Source organism: Harpia harpyja, chromosome Z (assembly GCF_026419915.1).
Source record: "Harpia harpyja isolate bHarHar1 chromosome Z, bHarHar1 primary haplotype, whole genome shotgun sequence".
NCBI lineage: Eukaryota > Metazoa > Chordata > Aves > Accipitriformes > Accipitridae > Harpia > Harpia harpyja.
Window position 1 is genome coordinate 14,079,411 of NC_068969.1, and position 18,077 is coordinate 14,097,487.

The following is an 18,077-nucleotide window of genomic DNA, read 5'->3' on the forward strand; positions in this document are numbered from 1 at the left end:
CGCCTTCCCCCGCTTGGCCAGGACGGCCGACTGCTCCGTAGGCGCGCTCCCCCTCCTCCCAACGGAGACGCGGTACGCCGGCACCAGCACAGGCGCCTGCCCGGCGCCGCAGGGTCCCTCCCGCCCCTCCCTCCCTCCCTCCCTGCCGCGGAGAGGCCGCTCCTCTGCCTCACGCAGCCGGCCCCGCGGTCGGCGCCCCAGGCCCTTTGTTCGGGGTTCCGGGAACGGAGAACCAGCCAGCCGTAGGCTCCGGCGGTGGGCTGGCACCTCTCCCCGCTGGCCCCGGGCCCTCAGCGGGGTTGGAAGGCGGCAGTCCCGGCGCGTCCTGCCCCTCTCGCCTCAGGAAGGCCCGCCGGGCGCGGTGGCGGGAAGGGGGGGAGCGGGGAGGAGGGCAGCCGCCGGAGCAGAGCAGCTCCGCGGCGCGGCACCCGCGCCCCGCGAGGCCTGAGGGGGAGCCACCGGTGGCGACCGCCGAGGGAGCGCTCCCCCGGCAGCGGGGGGGAGGCCGCGGCGGCGGGCCCCCCTGACGGGACCCCGGCCCAGCGGCCGCCCCCTCCCCCCCGCGGCGCGGACGTGCCAAGCGGCAGGCCCCGCACCCGCGCCGCCGTGCATGCGCCCTGCACCCCCTTCCACCCCCCCTCCCTCCGGCCCGCGCATGCGCGGCGCAGCGGCGGCTGCCGCCCAGGAATCCCGGCCGCCCGCGCCGCCCCTTCTTTCTGCCACGTGTCCCGACGCGGGAGTTACCCCGCGGAGAGCGGCGCCTCGGCGGGGGCGGTGACGGGCCCCGCCGGCCCCGCCCCTCGGCACGTAGCGCGGTTCGGCCGGCAGGCACTGTCGCAGCCCGCCCGGCTGCACCGCGTCGCTGCTGGCGCCCACCTCCTCCCACCGCCCCCCCCCCCCGCCGACTGGCAGCTCCGTGCGCCAATGGGACGCCACGACCGTGGGGCGAGCGGCGGGGCGGACGCGCGCTTCCCAGTGAGGCGAGAGGGCGGGCGGGGCCAGGCGGCCAGACCACCAATGGCAAGCGTGGGCGGGCGGGGCGTCGGCGTCGGCGGGCGTCCTGGCGGGGCGGGGTGTAGCGCCGTGGCAGCCAACGGGGAGCGGGAGTGGGCGTGTCCGGGGCGCCCCTGGCGCCGGCGCCGGGGATCCCCGTGCGCCCAGTGCCGTTTCCGCCCGGCCTGGGGAGAAGCCGCCGCTGCTGCTGCCAGGGGGAGGGGCTGGCGCCGCGGCCGCCGCCGAGGGCTTGCTCCCGCCGGCTGCCCAGGAGACGCCGTGGCGCTGAGCCGGGCCTAGTGCCGCGCGGGGGCCCGGGGAACGGGCCGGCCAGGTAGGCGCGGGCGGGCGGGGACCGGCCGTGCCTGGCGGCGGGGCTGAGCGGGAGGGAACGCCGGGGCGGGAGAGCGGGCGGCCGCGGGGGGCTCCCGGCGCGAGCCGTGGCCCGGCGCTCCGCCCTGCCCTGCCTCGCCTCGGGGGCCCGGGCGTCAGGGCTCCGCCGTGGTGGTGGGGTAGCGGCCCGGGAGGCCCGGCCCGACCCGACCCGACCCGGCGTGAGGAAGCACGGCACGGCGGCGCGGGCCATCATGGCGATCCCGGTGGTGCGCGCCCGCCCGCGGCGGCCGGGCTCGGGCCGGTGGTGGCAAGCCGGTGCGGGGCCGGGCCCGGCCGCGGGGCTTTGTCGGTGGAGGCGAGCGCCGGGGAAGCCCTGCTGCAGGCTGGTCCCCTCCGCTCCCCTTTTTTCCCCCTTATTGTCCCGGGGGGGGGGGGTGTCGGGGGTCGTTGTCTCTCTCGGGGCAGCCGCCTCCGGGCCGCCGCTGCCTGCCGCTGCCCACCCCGAGCCGCCGGCCCCTCCGGGCCTCGGGGGAGGCGGCGTTTGACCTGCATTTTCTGCTTTCTCATGGTGCCCGTGCGGCGTCTTCCCTCGTAACCCCCCGCTCCCGGCCCGCCCGGCGCCGGGGGCTGCAGCGTGGATTCTCCTGCGTTTCCTCGTCCGTCACGCATGGCCGCCGCCGGGTGGGTTCCCGGCCGCCCTGCCCGCGCCCTGGCCCCGCTCCGACCCCCGCCGCCTTCTCTCCGACGGCACCGGCAAGGTCACTGTCGCCCGGCGGCTCGTCCTTGGGTGCCGGTGACCGGAGTTCACCGCCGGGTCGGGCGGGGAAGCGGCGGCGGGCAGGGTCTCGCCGTCCCTGGGGGAAGGGAAGGAGGCGAGGTGCGAGGCCGCGTGTGGCCCTGTGGAAGCGGGTGTAGCGGGGGGGTGGGGTGGTGGTGGTGGTTCACAGCCGCTTCTCGGCCCTGTCCCTGCGCTCCTCTGCCCGAAACTAAGATCCCCCGGGTGGGATTTTGGCGGGGGGGGGGGGGGGGCGGGTGTCTGCGGGTGTGTGGAGGGCACGGGGTGCTGCAGGGCTGCGGTGGCTGCTGCGGGCTCTGGCCATGATGTAATGGGAACGTCGAGGGTACGGCCAGGCCAGGGCGAGAGGGGGGGGAATGCATCTCCTTGTGTGAAGGATGCAGCTGGTTTTCGAAGAACTTGATGTTGGTGTCCGATGGTGTGCCGGTACGTCGTGGGTTTCAGACGGTTCGTCCCCATCCTGACTGGGTGTTACTGCCAGAACCTATACCCAGGAAAGGAATTTCCTATTTCCTCAGTAGAAATAGGAGATTCCCCTTTTCACTTTTATAGGAAATACTAGGATTTTTTTTTTCTTCTTCTTCTTGTGGTTGACCCAGGAAGTCATCTTGTTGCCAGCCTACTGGGTTTTTTTGCTCTAAAGGTGCAGGGAGGAGGGTGTTGCTTTGCTCTGGATCCTGTGGGTAAGCGTTGAAGGCAGTGACAGCAGCTGCTGTTGGCTCTGGAGCTCTGGTTGCTATGAGAGAAGCTTCAGTAGACTTGGCTGCTATCTCCAGGGAAGGACAGCAGAGCAGCCTCCATTAGTGTGGTGGTGGAGAGATGGCTGGCTCATGTTCAGCAAAGGGCTTTACTTTTCGGGCCATCTCCACAGGTCCAAAGCAGAAGCGGGGGTATGTTTTGGTCCGGTGGGACAGAAACCTACAAGGTGGGTTTCATTGCTGCTCTTGAGTTAATGGAATTGCACGAAAGTGTGGGCTGGAAACCCTGAGTTACCCTTTCCAGATATTTTGGTCCGTGTGAAAAGTAGGACAGTGAGCATTGATATGATCTTCCTGTTAAGTGAAGGCTGTAGTCATGTCTCTTTTGAACTCCAGCCTCCTTTCCAGCCAGTAACAGAGCCAGATGCTTTTCTTATTGTTTGTATGTCTCCTTCCTCCCCTTCCATCGCCTGGGCCCCACTTGCCTTATTGACTGGAATTTCTGCTGTGTGCAGTGGGTGTGTGCAGCAGACACCAGCCTGCTAGTGCTGAGGAGGGATTTTCCATTCACAGACCAGGGAACAGTCAAAATAAAGGCCCGGCTCGACTTTGGGACTGGAAACAGAAAGCAGGGAGAGGAGTTTCCTTCTGCTGCAGAGTAAAAGTTATCCTCTCTGCTTCTTATGGGGTTGTATGTCAAAATGTATAGAAAATGCTGCTCTGCTGTGGAATAGGGAGGTGAAACTCCCGTGAATAATGGGGAAGATTCCTCTCTTTCAGTTGACTCAAATGCTTGATGAAGGAACAGTTTGCAGGAGGCCATTTTTGACATGACTATGTATTGTGGAATCTGCCAGCTTCTATCCACACTCTGTCTACTTGACTGCAATAGCTTCCTTTTTTTTTTTTTTTTTTTTTTAAGGAAGAATGAGTGCCTTTCTTATCTGCTTAACTAACCATTTGGCACTGGCCGCTGTCTGTATGATATTGTGTTGTTGAGTTGGACCTATCACCATGTTCCAGTGCATTTGTTAAAGATGAAACTGTTAGTAGAGGTATGCAATATGGGAAATGGGAATACATTAACGTTAGAAAACAACTGCCATCTTTGTAAGCTAATACCTGTAAAGGGGAGCCCCTTGCCCTGGCCTGAGTTTCTGAGAACTCAGAATTACTATGAGCTTGAAGCAAAAATTCCAGGACTAGAATAATGTGAGAGAGATTAAAGTATGCCCTTAAATCCGCTTGACTGGCAGCAATTGTGTGGTGGATGCCAAACTCTGAGTAGCTTTTATATTTGAGGATCTGTAGCAGCCAAATTGTTTCACAAGGTGGGGTGAGCAACTTCTAACCCACCTAAAATGCATCCATCACTGGGGCTGAATGTGGTATCTGCCACCTAGCATGGCGTGTCATGACAACAGTAATGAACTTAAGATTTTGTGAGTATGAAAACTAGCTCCTCAGTTTAATAAAATACAGCAAGTGATCTGCATGGCCCCTTAGTCTTTGTTTACAGTCTCTCTGTATGTTATAATGGGGAATTAGTCCACTGCCTCGCATCCTGTTGAATAACTGGCACTGCTTTGACAAGGCCCTGGCTTTTTGTTTTACTGTCATATCCCAAGTGACCTGAAAGTAATATTCCTTAGCTAATGTTGTCTGAGATTTCCCCATCCCAAGGTGGGGTGGTGAAATACCACGTACATTTAAATCCCTTTTTAGAAAGTGGACTCAGTTACAGCCAGATCTTATTTTGAAAAGTAATAGGTCAAAGTTGAAAAAAACCATAGGAAAGAGATGGCATTGAACTGGCATCTCAGAACATGCAAAAGTTTATGCTCTTTTTCGGGGGGGGAGTGGGGGGGGAGTGGCAGGGGAGGAACAACCAACAACCATTGATTTAAATTCTCCAAATATTCCATGAAGTAAGTAAAAAAAAAAAAAAAAAAAGGCATTTTTAATTCAAACTTCCAGGTGCGAAGCATGCAAGGGAGAACTAAATGTGTGATGTCGCAGCCATGTAATTTATTAGTCTGTCCAGTCTATTCTTTCTCCCATTTTGGTTGATCAGACTTTTATAAACTTGTTTTGAATGATGTGATACGATAAAAATGTTTCTATCTATTCTGGCAATAGTAATACAAACATAATGAGTGTTCAGAGTTTTGAAAATTCAAAAATCATTGTTCTCATGGCAATATCACTGTATTACAGAAGCACATTTGTGTTCTTACTCTGGTGCTGCTTGTGCGTGTAACTGAAATCTTGCCAGTGAAATCCTGTGTTATGTGCAGCATATAAGAAGGGTTGCAATAGGCAAAGGTATACAAGATGTAGTAGCAGTACTTGAGTTGGCAGTGTTAAATGTATGCTTAAATGGATGGTATACGAGATATTAAGTCTCAGTTGCCGCTATGAAACTTAAGCTGCTATTTGATTTTAAAATAAAGACTTTGTTGCATTTTACTTGTCTATTTAATTTTTTTCTCTTCCAAATTAAAAGAAAAACAGCTATGGATGTTAAAGCTGTTACAGAATCTACAGCCAATCTTTGGCTTCCATGACCGAGTTGTGGCGAGAGTTAGTGCACAGTTAAGTTTGCACTTAAATTGTTAAGAGGCGGTTTCGTATAAATCTGGCTTAGCCTAAACTTTTGCTTATTTTGACCATGGAGAAAGCCCCATGCTGTAATGCAGCAAGAGTTCAACATCTTGAAACTGTGGGAGCTGAGATTTTTTTTTTCTTTCCACTTTTTCTCTTTTCTTAATTCCTTATTGAAGTTGCTGGGGGTTTCTTGTTTTTTTTTTTTTCCACAGGATTTGCTATTTTGGTGGCAATTTTCCAATATTCCTGTAGCAAATCAGCCGAGTGGCGGCCCCTGTCCCTGCTGAGCAGGGAGAATGTGCAGTGCTCCTGGCCTCCCCGCTGAGCTCACGCAGGGGTGGGACTTGCTAAGCTGCTGAAATCGCAGCTAATGCCCACTGAGCATGCTGAGAAACAGTTTTTCAACTGCTCCTAGTTTAAATTTTTTTTTCTTCTATAATTAGTAAAGATGCTCTTTGTCTCAGAGGATGATCTACGCGACAAATCAGGAGATTCTTGTTCATCATCCCCCTTCCCCCCCGCCTGAGCTAGTGGTGAAGTGTTATTTTCCTGTAACAAAAATAGCTAAAGGGATTTTTCCCTCACTTCAACTGATGAGTCTGAACTTGAAAAGCTGTAGCCCAAAAGAAGAAATCTGTGGCGAATAATAGCCTTAATGCTAGTTTTTGTTGCCACAAGCCCTATAGGAGCGTCAATATTGTTGTTTAAATTGTAAATCTGCAACTTTCTGATCCTTAAATCTAATTTAAATGCTTAAACAGTAGAACAAACAAATTATGTTTTAAAATAATAAATTTGGAAAAGAAAAGCTTACTTGGTGAGTTTTATTTTCCTCCTTCCAAACACACACAAACCCCAATTATTTTAATAAGCAATATGGGAAATATTCAGAAAAGTGTACTGATGTGCTCAGACTTCAAGGTGGAAAAATGTGGGAGGACTTGTCAGCAGTTTGAGTGGCAGGCTTTTAGTGAGCAGGAGAAGTAATTTCTTTTGTGGTCAGGAATCTAATAGTCCCACATTCACCAAACATGAAGAAAGACAGGAACGAAGAGAGAGGAACATAGAAGAGTGGCATTGAGAAATAGTCAGGAATTTGGCTTTTCAAGTGAAGTTCAGAAGTGATCTGTTGTTTATGCTAAAGTTTAATCCTTATAAACTTGATAACATAGACAGGTCTTGCATTCCTCCCCAAGGGTCATGGAAGGGCTAAGTTTGGTGAAGGGGAGGTATCCCAAGCAGTCAGATCTACGCAGTTTTCAAGGCAGGAAATTTTTTTTGCTTATTCATCCTGTTCTAAATGAGCTTGGTTATTTTTTTTTCACTTACAAGCAGCCTTTTGAGACAGAATGTGAGTTTTAAAATCAAAATGCTTAAGCTCTAAAATATTTCAAAGTAATTTCAGAGTAGAAAGGTCATGGTGCTTTTGATGTGTTCATATTTAGAGCGTGATTACAATTGCAATCATACACATTGACAAGAAGATATTGTCTGGATTTGGTAGCTGCTCATTTAGTGACTCAGGCTTATTCCTGTTGTCCTTACGGAGCTCATACCAGGGTTTTCTTCTGCAGCCTCACTGATTTACAGGACGAAACTTTTTCAGTGACCATGCCAGCAGCCCAGAAAACGGTTTGAAGTTCTGATACTGAGAAGAATCCTCTTGACTTTGAAGTGAGCAGTTTGAAATGCAAGTTGTTGATAGGGAAGGAGTGTGAGACCCCGCCACCAAACTTTTTAACAGAACATGCCTGCTGATGGTGATTCAGTAAAATTAAAAAAAAAAAAAGTCAGCATGCAGCTTGGAGTTTTAGTTTGTCGGTGTCAGATAATGCAGTCTCTTGGTTTTGCATAGACTTTGAATCATGAAAATAAGAAGCCGGAGGATTTTTGAGAATTGTGTTGCATGGAAATATTTGGATAAGGAAGCCCATGTAAGACAGCATTGCTTAGTCTGGAGGAGGGGAAGACACAGCTTGCTTCTGGGAGCAGAATATGGGACCTGCAGAGGTGATAGCTGGTAGGAGGATGGGACTGGGAAGACAGACTTCTCATCAGAGCTCCTGGTAGTGCAGAGAACAGGAGCAGAGAAGTATTTTTCAGTGTGGCCCTGTTTCCCAGCTCTGCCTCTGCCCAAATTACATCTTCCTGGCAATGCTCTCAGTCGCTCTCTAGGACTGGTACCCCTTCAGGATGCCAGTGTGGAAGCTGCTCCGAAGGAGCAATTCTCAAATGTTTTTATTGGAGAGAGCGAAGAGGTGAGAATGTATCCTGCTTGTAAGCAGGAAGGAATACACTGGGAAAAGTTTGAGAACCAGTGTTTTAGGAACCTGAAGTGCCCTGGGGGTTCACCATTGAGCCCTTAAAATAGTTAGCATGTCTCAACCTGAGTTGCAGTATCAGTTTATAGATACTTAAAGAATATGTGAATCTTTTGCATTCATGTGGCCTTCAACTAAAGACACTAAAACAAATTATTTCCTGTGTTTTGGTGGCATTAGGTTGCAATAACTTATAGTCATGCTGCAAGAATGCTTTCAGTAATGTGGCTGTAGATTAACTTTTGCCACAGCAAAGATCTGGAAGCTTCCTGTATAAATACAGCTAAAGTGAACCTTTGAAGACAAGAAGACTGCTTGATCAAGTTAAGTAGGCTCTGCTTGACTGTAGAGGAGACTGGCTTTCTGGTTCAAAGTTCTCTTGCAGTTTCATGAATTTCAAGGACGTTGGGATTCAAGATGGCCTGGAGGTTAATAGGGAACAAGGGTACTTGTAGGGTGAAAGTCAGGTTCTGAGTTTGCTGCAAACTCGCTTTGTTGTGCAGTTCTTCTAACATCCACCTCAGGGTTTGCTCATATATGGAAATTTGCGTGTTAAACTGGAATGGGTGTTTGTGACACGCTGTATATTCTTTGCACAACTTTGTGCAGGTTTCTGGTGCACACTAGCGATATGGTTCCATGGCAATTCAAGCTGACCTGCCCTGCTGCTGCCATAGTCCTGCTTTCCTTCCCTCTTTTGGCTCTGTTCTGCCACATGCCTGCCCCAGTAGTGAACATTCAGGAAGGCTGCCATGACGAAAACAAGTGCATTTCATCTTTGGAAGTAAGAGTTTTCTGCTGACTTCTGCCTGAACTGCTTGACTGTGGGGTCAGGTTAGCACCAGTGCAGAAAGGGATGGGGAGGCTGCACTGAAGCTGTGCCAACTGAAGTCAGCTTGAAACTATTGCAGAACTGCACCCTGCGAGTGAGGTTACTCCGGGTGAAGTTACACGAGACAGCTGAGTACATCCAACAGCTCTGCTGCTGAATGGGGGAAGTTTTGCTCCCCCTTCCTCTCCCACGCAATGGGGAGTTCTGCCTTTTCTGTTTGCCAGCTCTGGTTCTTGCTGGATCCCTTTTCTGAACTCCTTCAGCTTGCAAACCCAGCAGAAAGCTATGTTGGGGTTATTTTATGTTTTGGTTTTTGCTGGATTTTTTTTTTCTGCCAAGATAGTGAACTGAATTGGCTCACCAAGAGATTTGACAAGCATCCAGAGCCCTCACAAAATAAATAGGGGAGAGCATATGGGTGGAAGTGCAGAGGATGTGGTGGGGACCAGAGAAGGGGAGGAGGGTCTCCGCCTTTTGGTGGCAGCACACAGTGTGGCCAGCTCAGGCTGTCCCCTGTAACTTCACGCTCCTTTTAAAGGAGAGGGCTCACCACACAGTGGATGATAGCTTATGTGGGTTTGTGCCCTTCATCGCTGTGCATGGAGCATTTTTAAATGCTTCTTTAAGCGAGCATTTAATTTTCTGCTTGAAAATTGGCAGTGTAGTCTTTCCTTCATTTGCTCGGAAAGCTGGTCAGAGCTGGTGAGTTTTAATGTAGGCTTGTTCTGTGATGGTGGAATGGTGTTATAACCTACACATGGTGCTTAGCTGTTTCAAAATAGCAAATTCTTGTAGGTATATTTTTGCAGAAAGTAAATACAGCAGAGAGCTGAAGTGCTGTCTCATTTTGCAAGATGGCAAAATGTTAAATAGTATACAATTATTACAAATCTGTATGAATAAATGTACCACACAATATTCCTTATCTTTTCTTTTAACCTGGTAATTAGAAAGTCTTTATTTTGCATTTACTTGCCAGTCATTATGACTTGTGAGATATCCAGGCATGCAGAAAATTATGAACTACTGAGGATACATTGTCAATCAAATTATAAAAAATATAGTCATAAAAAAACCATAACATGAATTCCATCTAGCTTTGCTGAAAATGTAGAGACATGAGTGCGACTGGAACAATGCAAAAATTTAATTCAGGCAAGGCCAGCTGCAGCAGAAACTTGAATCCTGTTTCTTTAATATGGAAAACTTGGTTATAGCAGCACGTATTTGAAATCGAGCAGTTGTCTGTGGACTGCAAATCCCAGTGTGTACTGCTCTGTCTGCTTACTGTGAGTTGAGGCTTTTAGTTTCATACCTGGTTGAGACTATTTGGTCTAGTAGAACTTCAGGCAGCATTTTGGCTATCTGAGTTTGAATAAAGTTATTTAAACGTTAGCATGTCATGACATTTCCAAATGCATATTGCTGTGCAAAAAATTCATGCTGGGCGTGAGCAGTATATCTCATAAGCAAGAAATCTCATCTGTTGTGAGGATAATTTTTATTTAACAAAAATCTTCACAAACAGCCCCTAATCAATCATGTTGCAATAAAGGAACTAAGCAGATTGTATTTGCTGTGTTATGCTTCATGGCCGATAGCAGTTGTTCTGCCTTTGCAGTGTGGTAGCTGAATACCTAGGTGAGCAGTAGGGTGACACATGTAGGTAGAGTTCCCGTGTACTTCACCTGAACGGTTGTGCGCACTCCCTGCCCATGCCTCCAGATAAGTACCCAGGGTTGGGACACATCCTTTATCTGACAGTGGCCAGGCAGAAGGTACAAAGTCTTACCAAGTAATAGATGTTGTATTTTGGGGTATGCCATCCCAAACCTATCTCTTTAGATAAGTGTCTTGTCAGGAGAAAGATCTCTGCTGAGGTTAAAACTACGACTTGTGAGATATGTAAAGGAAATACCTTAATGTGGCCCCACGAGGGTCCTGTTTGGAGAGGCTGCTCTTGGGTGCTCTGCCAGAGGTGGGAGGCACTTGGATGCCAAAGTCCCAAGCTGATGGCATCCTTTACACACCTGTGGAAATTGCTGTTAGTGCTTCTAGAAGAGTGGTGCTTCTTACCTTTCCAGCTTAGCTCCTGAAACACTGGAAGCATGGTGTGGGTCAGTTGGAGAAATTCAAGAAGCCGAACGCAGAAGCACTTGCATCTTGCAGCACAAGTCCACCATTTGGTGGATTCTCTTCGGCCACTTTGGGTTCAGAGTGTCCTTTAGGAAAAGTTCAGATGCAGAATTTGTAAGAATATGAAAAATTCACAAACTCGGAAAAGACTTTCCCCGCAAGCTTCCAGAGAACGTAAAAATGAAATTAATGTCACAGTTCCTATTTCCTGCTCTTGTATTTCTAAGTCTTACATACACAGATAGAAGTAAAAGAATTAATAAAGAATAAAGTGTTAGCATATTCTAAAAGTGAGACTATACATTGAAACCTGCAGTCATTAGTTAGGCCTTTCTTGGGTGCAGCTTGGGACTGTCAGCTTGAAACTGGTCAGCAGAAGTTGGATGAATCACACACGGAGAAGAGGACCTTGAAGGAGCAGGGAAAATGAAATGGCATGTCCAAATGTTGATGTAACTTCTATGGTTTTTGCAGAACTGTATGAAAATGTAACCAGGATCTTCTCGGAGAAATCCTTTGACTGAAAATTCCTTATTTTTTTTTAAAACCGTGTCACACAGTGGAGATGGATGGGGGCGGTTTAGGAGCAGGCTGTTCTTGTGAGCAAAGTTTGTAGCTTTCTGTTGCTTTTCCAGTGACAGAGTTTAAGGTGTCACTCCTTTTTCTCAGCAATAGTGAAGTAGGCTGCTCCCATGAGAGTCACCGTGTTGGGGTAACATTTGCAAGGAATTCTGAAATTTTCAGTTTTACATGAAGAGAAGGTTGTGAGGGAGGAAATAAATGGCCTTGACACATATTTGAAAAATGATGGAAACTTTTCAGCGTTTTCTAAAACAAAATTACCTAAGTTGTTAAGAAAGATGGTTGTTACTGAAATGGCATGTAGGTTTAAAATGTAAATATTCATCTTGAACAATGGGACTTGCTATGGAGTTCTGTTAGTATTGAGAAGGTGTAATTTAGCTCAGGTTAAAATCTCTCCAGTTAAAGTGATCATCCCTGCTTTTTGGGAGGCTGCTGCTTCTCACCTGGGATGCATGCCTGGGTCCTTAGCCTGTACTGACTGTGAATGAAACAAGTGAAATGGCCACAGTGATTTAAATTTTTTTCGGGTGTTTTTTTTTCCACCCAGAAGTTCAAGATGCAATTCTGCCAAGGCAGATTGTCCCCAGTACTGTTCTGGTTAGATCTATTGATTTAGCTCTAGCTTTCATGTGTAGAAACACTGTGTGACATGTCAGAGGTAGGATTCTGGTTTTACTTGTAGGAAAATTAAGGCACAAAAAAGGGATTAGCTTGCATAGGACATTTTATAGGCAGTGTGGAGGTAAAACATGGAATTTTTTTTGACTCCTTGTCTAGTGGTGCAAATTGCTTCTCTTGGACTTTTTTAGGTAGCTGTCTTGCCCATGCCAGTCCTCACCTCTGCCCACATGTCCATGTTCTGTAGTGCTGTGTTGCTTCTGTATATGCCTTTGGTTTCTTTCAGTAAAGCAATCAGTGGTTTTGATACTGATGTTAAAAGGTGTGATGGGGAGTACATTATGTAGTGGATACAGGTGAAAAAAGAATCTCCCGTGTGAGTTGTTGATGGGGGAGTGTGATGGTATGAGCCACGGTATTTTTCCTGCTTGTTTTCACTAGTGTTGTAATGCTACATGTTGCTCCTGATTTGTAGCCACGAGGACTGATAAACTATGTGAAGGGGCCTTCAGAGTATCTTGGCAAACTGTGTTTGGATGCTTAGTGCACACAAAAGTCTATCTGCATTATTCACGAAGATAATTCCTGTCTGCTGTTTTCCTCCTGTGTTGAGATCATTCTCCTATCCAACTGACCCAGCTGATGTCTTGATAGTTCTCAGTTTTTCCATAATGACAAAGTCAAATTCGCCCTGTGATGACTGATGCATGTGAAATTCCTCTCGGTTAAAGCACATTGCCCTGAATATTTTCTGGCTATTTTTTTACTTGGGAGAATTCAGTGTCTTGTGTTTGAAAGGGAAAGGAGAAAGATGCAGATTAGGAAATGCTGTTGTTTAAGGTACAGGGACGAGCACGTAGCTTGCTTCTAGAACATAATCTGTCCAGCTGTGACTTAGTCATCTTCAGTCTTATATAAAATGCGTCCAATCTAAATAGTTGAGCATCTCCCTCCTGAATGCGGCAAACCAGCATCTTTTATGCTTATGCGAAGCTGTAACAGGCGCAAGCCAGCTTCCTAGGAGTGCCTTCATACTTGTGAACCTGTAGCATCCATCATGCTGTCAAGCCTCATTTACTCATGTGATGGGATTTTTTTTTTTTTTTATATTCTGTTCCACAATTTTTCCAAGTTTAAAGAGGTTCCTTGCTGTTGGCAGGGAATACAGCACTGATAATCCTGGACAGGAGAGCAGAGAACGTAATGTGAGAGCAAGATTGACTCTCCTGAGTCACACTGAAGGTTTTATTCATCTCTGGCAGGGCCAAAAATTGATGTTTAGGGAAAAATGTAAGGGGAGAGGATCACAGGACCTTGGCTAACATCTTTAATTTCAGTGTAGTAGTTCATGCTGTTACATTAAATCCAGCCTACTCTTAGTTGCTTTGATTTCACATAGCTATTCTTCAAGGAAAGAGAGATAACTTGACTATTATGACATGCTTTTGTATGGATAAATATATGTCCATGTTATTCCTTTGTTTATATAATTACAGGGTTTTTGGGGGGGTGAGGGAGATGCTTGTTAGTGACTGAAGCAAGAACTGGTAAGCTTTGTAGGAACTGGCCTGTGCGAGTTGAAAGATACTCTGTGCTAGTTAAGGGATGATGGACATCCTTATTTAGGTAGTCAAGGAAACAGATGCTGTGAGGGTGTTGTTAAATAAGTGTATTGATAAAGATAGGTGCTGATAAATCTCACCACTGGACGTGGAAGATAACATTTAAAATTATATCACTAATACATGTTTCATGAAACTCAGGAAGCTAACATCTTAAGTCACCTATATATGCAGCAGAAGAACAGTCTCAGTCTCCTTTGGAGGGGTAGTTAGAGCTGGAGCTTCACTTGGGTAGTTTGAAGCATTCTTCAAAGGCTTCTAAGAAAGTGTTTAATGTAGTTTTAGTTTTAAAAAAAGTTTTACACTTTTCATAAGAACTACAAATGTACTGTGCTCACTGTGAAAACATTATGGCTTGGGTTGATGCTGCCTGGGGACCTCTAGGCTGTAGTCTGTTGCCTTATTTTAAATTCCCCCCCAAAGAGTTGTGGTAAATCCATACACTGTTTTTTAGGCTGTGCTTGACAAACATGGTCTAGCTTGTTCGTAAGCTGCAATGCCAAGTGTAGAAATGACTAGGTGAGATTTTTCCAGTCTTTGTTAGGTGGAAAGTCAGATCATCAGAAGGTTATTTTTGGCCTTAAAATGCATAGTTACACAAACACTTAGTGGCCCTGGAGAAGAAATGAGCAATGCCCTGAGCAACCTGATCCAAGTTGGTGCTGCTTTGGAGAGAGGAGGGGGTTTCAGTCAGTTAACCTTCAGTGGTCCCTTCCAGCCTGGATTGTTCTGTGGAAGTTGGACTGGGTGTAGGAGGTGTGGGGGGCATGCCTGTTTTGGGTTGGAGAGGGCAAGTGTTAGGAGGAAGAAGGCAGGGTGCTCTGACACTAGAAATGGTTGTGCTGGAGAAAGTGCATTAACAGTGGAGATCTAAAATATCTGGAATTGTAACTTGGAAAGGACACACCTGGCTTTATAGAAGGTTGTGAGATGAAATCAGCTTTTAATTTACTGCTCTTTAGAATCTTTTAATCTGGATAGCATAAAATATTTGCTAAAGCTTCTGTCAGAGAGACACTAGTGGGATAATAAAGTATGTTTAGGGAGCTCTGAATTGTTTTGCCATGTTTCAACAAAAGATATGAATCCATCCAGTTGGAAGGTGATGCATTTGTTAGCAAAACTGCAAACCCACCTATAAATTGTGAAACAGCATTTTGGAAAGCAGTAGCTCAAAGGGCTTTAAGGTTTTTACAGCTAGTTGCCTCTATGTTGTACTTGGGCCAGTATTTTATTTAGAAGGGTTAATGTGATTCTTGGGCATATTGAGGAGAAAAAAAAAAGTTGGGGAAAAGAATGTGAAGCAAAAGTAATCTTATAAACACAGCAATGTTGAGACTGATACTGGAATTGAATTTTGGTTTCCATGCTTCAAGAGGAATGCCAGTGTATTTGGAGAGAATTCAAAGGACAGCTGCAGAAATGATCCAGGGACTGGAAAATAAGCCTCATGATGTGAGGCTTAAAGGAGCTCAACTTACTCAGCTTATTGAAAAGACAATTGAGAGAGGACTTGATCTTTCTCTAAAAGGACTTGTGAGATTTGCTGACAAAGGCATAGCAATATCAACTGAGGTTAGACAAATTCAATCTTGAAGTACAGTTTCTTAGCAATGATAATAATTAAACATTGGAATGGTTTACAGGGAAGGGGAAAGGAGCAAACATTCATCTTGGTCTTCTAAAACAGGCCCAACTCATTTCTTTCCAGTGAAAATATATTGTGATTTTTTTTTTTTTTTGTAAACATTATAATAATCCTTTCCTGACACTGGAGTTTAAGAATCTTTAAAGGTTGCGTACCATGATCCCTTGGCACAAGTTCAGATACATGCACTTGCAGACAAAGCCAACATCGTGAAATTAAGATGAATTTAGAGGAGAAATAGTTAACCTGCTACTAGAATACTGCCTTGCATAAGACACGCAAGATGTGAAGGGAACTCTGAAATTTAATGCTTTGTGGCTTGCATCGTTGGAACTCAGTTCTTTCCCATACTGCGTTGCTTCAGATGTTTAAGATATGGTTAAGGCTTTCTGAAAGCCTCTACAGAGAAGCCCTGATGTAACTGTGTACACTCACTGTATTCAGATGAGCATTTCTGAATTCCAGTTGACCGCAGCAGAAGTCCCTAAATCTTTTTCATCCTTTTTTTAGAAACACTATTAAAAAAATTGCACAATGGCAATATGATTACAGTTCCTCTGAGAGGCAAAGTAAGCACAAGCTCTCCTGGTAGGTTTCATTCTTAAATTAATGTAGGATATTCTCTGTCTCTCAAGTTAACTGGACTTAGTCGGAAAGTTTAGTCGTGTTTGAAACACTATTAAATAATTGTCAGAAGCAGTATTCTAATGGCACTTCTTTGCTGGTTTTCGTGCCATCCAAATGAGAGTACTTCAGCAGTTCTGTTCCTCCCTCACTTTGTAAATTAACCTGGGGATCTGAGTGACTCAGTTTGGTAATGGCTCCCGGTCATGCTTCTACTTTTTATTTGCGTTTGTCCATTCTATCACTCCCTCAATGGCTGCTGAGTTTCTGTATTTCCATAGATTACCTTGTTCCAGATGCCTTTGCAGACATGCAGAACTCTTAAATTCCCTTCTGGTAGCTTTCAAACTCTGCTGCTTTGTGCAGGTGCAGGTAGAGGTCTCCTGGTTGTCCTGCCTGTGTGCATGCTCGTCCTTGTCTGCGCAGAGGAGGACGTGGAGCTACCTGGGCTGCTCTCACCTCTTCTCCTGCATGGCTGCATTCCTGCCTCTCCTCTCCTCCTCCAGCTCCGGCCAGGGAGGAGCCCCATCGCTCTCATCTCTGCAGCTGTGCAGTAAGGAAATGCTTCTGTGTCCTAAGGAAGAAGAGACAGCTCAAAACTCTGTAGCTTTTTGAATGTTGAGCCTATTGATTTGTCACATAAATTGAGGTATTTCTGAGGTGGGAAAGAGGTTGTCTAGCAACTGCAAGTTTCCTTGCATAGGGCTAAAGGGATGCCAAACTGCAGAAATGTGTTGGGGCACTACACAGTGTAAAGCAAAGGCCTCCAGCTTCGGGATCTAGTGCAGCAACCCCTGCTACTCACCTTGTCCAGACAGCCCTATCTGTCTTAACCTGCAGAAGCGACTCGCAGAAAGTGCTACGCACAAAAGAGGTTGTGAAGGCTTAGCAGTAAAGAAATCTTCCCCCTTCCTTGCCTTCCCTCTCTGCTGTGTCATCATCCCCCTCTCCCCAGCATCGAGAGGCTGATGGAGATGACCTGCCAGTGGAGGGTTGTCAGTCTCTTCAGCAGGTGCAACCTTTGCATTTCAAGCTCTTCGTTTCATTGTGTGGTTCATCCCTGTGCTTAGTTGCATTTGTGATAATCATGAAAATGTCCTCAATATATTATTCTGCTCATAATTCAACATTCAAAAAAGCCAGCAGTTGTGGTAGCAGATAGCATTTCATTATTGATGTGTTACAGAACCACTCACTCAGCATTGCTTTCCTGTGAGCTCTACAATGAGCACTCTTGGCCAACTGTTTGATGTCAGTACTCCTGTGTTACCACCCACAAGCAGTTAAGGTGGTTGGTTACAGTGTTGTGCGCTCAGAGAACCTCTTGTCAAAGGAAGAAATTACTAATTTATCTGCAAGTCACCAGAAATAAATGTGGTTTAAGTGACTTTTGTCTTAGTCACTGGTTGCAGGTTTTTGACTGCTGATTTCTTCTGGTCATCTGCATTTACTTTGAAAATGTGTTCAACTGGATTATCCGCTTTTCATCTTGTTAACAAAAAAATGGGCTAGTCAAAAAAGTGACCATGGCGCTCAGTGCTGTCTGTACCACTGAGCTTTGCATTTCTTGCCAGTAGTTATGAAGCAGGTATTTGGGAGCTTCCTGAATAAGTATTACACCTTCATCTCTGTGGTTGTAAGAGCAAGTCTTTGATTATCTTGTTTTACAAAAAAACTTATCAAAATAACTTATTAAAATTTATGTTCCTTAAAGCTTGATGGTCCAATATATTATTGGCTGATGGCTTATTCTGTAAATCTGACTACTGTAACATTGCAATTGGGTGAACATCCACTGTGCACAGAGGATCCAACTTGCAGAGCCAGGGCATGTCATGCTGCTGTGTCGGTACTACTTGCATTTTGGGATCACCACATATCTTGCCAGTGCCAGAATACAATATGACACGAGATGCAAGTAAGCCAGAAAAGCGAACCGCAATAAAGAACATCTCTTGAACATAATTCAGCATCGTCAGGTGGGTGGAAGCCCCAGAAGCGGAAATAAGGCATTTATTTGGCTGATATGCTGCCTCTGGGGCTTCGTGATTGCTCTCTACCACTGTCCTACTGACTCTGTCTGCTCTCTAACAGGTTTTGTGCTGGGAAAAATAGATCTGCAGGAAATGTGTGAATTTTCTAGGGGTCCCAGAACCATCTTAAATGACCAAGAGTGCAACTGGGCACCGGCACCTGGGCAAGTGCCACAGTCAGTGATGTTTCCTACAGAGACGTACGTCCCTGAGAAGGGCATGTGGTGG

General features: G+C 46.9%; 1 protein-coding gene across 3 annotated transcripts in view; it reads left to right on the forward strand.

Annotated features, from left to right (window-relative positions):
- Window positions 1-1,145: 1,145 nt before the first annotated feature.
- The window catches only part of SETD5 (SET domain containing 5), a 71,031-nt gene continuing 54,099 nt past the window's right edge, over window positions 1,146-18,077 (forward strand). For 2 of the 3 annotated variants that reach the window (XR_008233538.1, XM_052777599.1), the window contains exon 1: window positions 1,146-1,327. The gene's annotated coding sequence lies outside the window, so the exon portion shown is untranslated. The remainder of the gene's footprint in view (window positions 1,328-18,077) is intronic. The other variant, XM_052777598.1, reaches the window with a different exon arrangement.